Genomic DNA, 2,500 nt, shown 5'->3' with positions numbered 1-2,500 from the left:
ACTAAGTAACTGAAAACAGATGAAAATAAGTGACTACCCATAAAATCCCATAATATTTTCTTAATACCAGAACATCATCTGATGATGTTGACGATGATGATAATACAAATAAACATATGAAAGAAAATATAAATACTATTTTATTGTTTTCCTTTCGGTGGGGGTGCGGGAATCAAAAAGCTTAAAATGTAGAAATATTTTGATAAATAAATAGAGTAAAACACACACACGAAAAAAAGAAATATTATAATTTCAAAATCATTCCTAATTCAATATAAAACAAACAATTATTTATTTATTTACTTTCCCTGTTTAATTGAAAGCGATTAAAATGAATAATCTGATGTAGAAAGAAAAAAAAAACAACAAAGAAAGAAAAAAAAAGATAAAATAAAAGAAGAAAGAAAGAAAAACGAAACTTACAAAAACGGAGGAACAAGGAATACTATTTATATAAATTGTATTTTACTACAATCAGAAAGTGGGAAATTTACAATCACTTAAACACATCAAAGAAGTGGATTTAAAAGACTTAAAAGGAGATAAAGAAAACAAACAAACTACAAATAAAACGAACTACAAGCAAACATAACTCAAATATCAACAAGTAATTTTTAATTAATTAAATGATAACGATTGAAAACACATAAAAACTAAATATTCATGTTTGAAAATAATCATGGACACACCATCAACATTATCATCAACATTATCATCATGCGTGACGAAATCATACAAAACGCAAATATAAGAGATTGAGCTATTTTCTGTGTATTATTTTCTTCTTTAGAAACAAAAGAAAGAAAACATATATTTTATTTATATAGAGAAAAAAGAAAAAAAACAAAAAACACGAGAAAAAACTTTTATTTTTCAAAAAAGGGAAAGATTACGTATGGACAGTGGTGACAATTTGCAACTCTCAGAAAAATTTAACGTACGTATATATATATATATACATACACATATATATAACAGTTTTTTTTATGTATTCTATATCTAACACAGTTGGATCATCTCACTATTTTATTTTTTATCTGTGTATATATTGTATAATTTAATCATTTATTTACTGAAAAAGTTCATTAATTAAATTATGGAGAGATGTGTATGTATTGAATTAACTACTTTGATATCTCTCCTGTACGTGTGTGCGTGCATGAACTTGTGTGATTTTAGATCTTTTAGGGTACACACATGCACACACACACGCATACGTACTCACGACACACGCACATACACCCCCACACACGCACGCACACACGCACACACACACGCATATATATACACACACACGTATACATATATTTAAAGTTATAAGTTTTGAGAGTTGAATATATATTTATTTCACCAGCTGATCTCCATGGGATTGCGTGTGTGTGTGTGCGTGCTTTGTGTGTGCGTGAGTGTGTCTGTGTGTATACTTGTGTATGTATGCGTGTATGTATGTATATGCGTATGTATGTATTATATGTGATATATCATGCATATCGTTTACAAACACATATACACAGGCATAAACACACACGCACACGTATGGGGAACCGATATATACATGTGGCCTGTGTCTTACCAATAATTTTTTTACATATATCGAAAGCAAACACTAACACAACACACATATTCTTTCATACTCAAACATACACATACATACATGCACACACACACATACACACACACACACACACATACACTCAAAAGATATATAGACTCACACGCGCTCTCATTTTATTTCGAAACAAAATATCACGTAAAACTTTTTTCAATTAGCGACTATGTATAGCGTGTGTTCGTGTTGATTTTATCTCACTTCTAATCTTTAGATATCTCTCATTGAAGAGGTAACCAAAGGCTATTCCATCCGTGGCGACCCTGCTTTGTAATTTAGACACAATGAATCTAAACAGAACTGTGATTTTGTATTATATTATTTCAAGTTCATTATCAACTATTGACAGCTTGTAACGTGACAAGATAGGGTCTCTTGTTGGCTAGTGAATAGAGTATCAACAACTGTGGTGAAAACACACTGTTCACCATATCATACAGGTATTGCGAGGCAAGCGAGCTGGCAGAGTCGTTCGCACGCTGAATGGATTTTCTTCCGGTTCTACGCTCCGATTTCAAATCTCCCGAGGTCGCGTTTGCGTCCGTCATTTTGGTGTCGATAAAATAATTATTAGGGATTCCTGGAATCTATATGAACGGCTAACACTCTCCTCCGAAATTTCAGAACTCCTCAAATTTTCAGAGCACCTATAGTAAAAAAAAGTTATACAGGTATCGTGTTGCACAAACGGTAGGGTGTTGGTCAAAATACCCACAGCGTTTCTTTGGGTGTTACATCTCCAGAGTTCAAATCCCACCGATTGTAACTTTGACACACCGTGAACGATGAAATAAATTACCGATGAAGAACAAGCGTAACTTCATAAATGGAGTTAAATAATACAACTTTTAGAGATTGAAGATGTCCATGAACGGGTGAGTAGTCTTATGG

At 32.3% G+C, this 2,500-nt stretch overlaps 1 protein-coding gene across 6 annotated transcripts in view; it reads left to right on the top strand.

The window, feature by feature from the left end:
• The window catches only part of LOC115231298 (tachykinin-like peptides receptor 99D), a 709,436-nt gene that overhangs the window by 436 nt on the left and 706,500 nt on the right, over positions 1 to 2,500 (top strand). For 4 of the 6 annotated variants that reach the window (XM_036498707.1, XM_036498698.1, XM_036498708.1 and 1 more), the window contains exon 1: positions 1 to 937. This exon is cut by the window's left edge and continues 436 nt beyond it. The gene's annotated coding sequence lies outside the window, so the exon portion shown is untranslated. Of the gene's footprint in view, positions 938 to 1,545; positions 2,485 to 2,500 lie in introns of those variants that run through there. The other 2 variants (XM_036498711.1, XM_036498702.1) reach the window with 1 other exon arrangement.

The sequence above is a fragment of the Octopus sinensis genome, linkage group LG2, assembly GCF_006345805.1.
Source record: "Octopus sinensis linkage group LG2, ASM634580v1, whole genome shotgun sequence".
Taxonomy (NCBI): domain Eukaryota; kingdom Metazoa; phylum Mollusca; class Cephalopoda; order Octopoda; family Octopodidae; genus Octopus; species Octopus sinensis.
The sequence above is the reverse complement of the archived record's forward strand: the minus strand, read 5'-3'. Positions and strand labels throughout refer to the sequence as shown.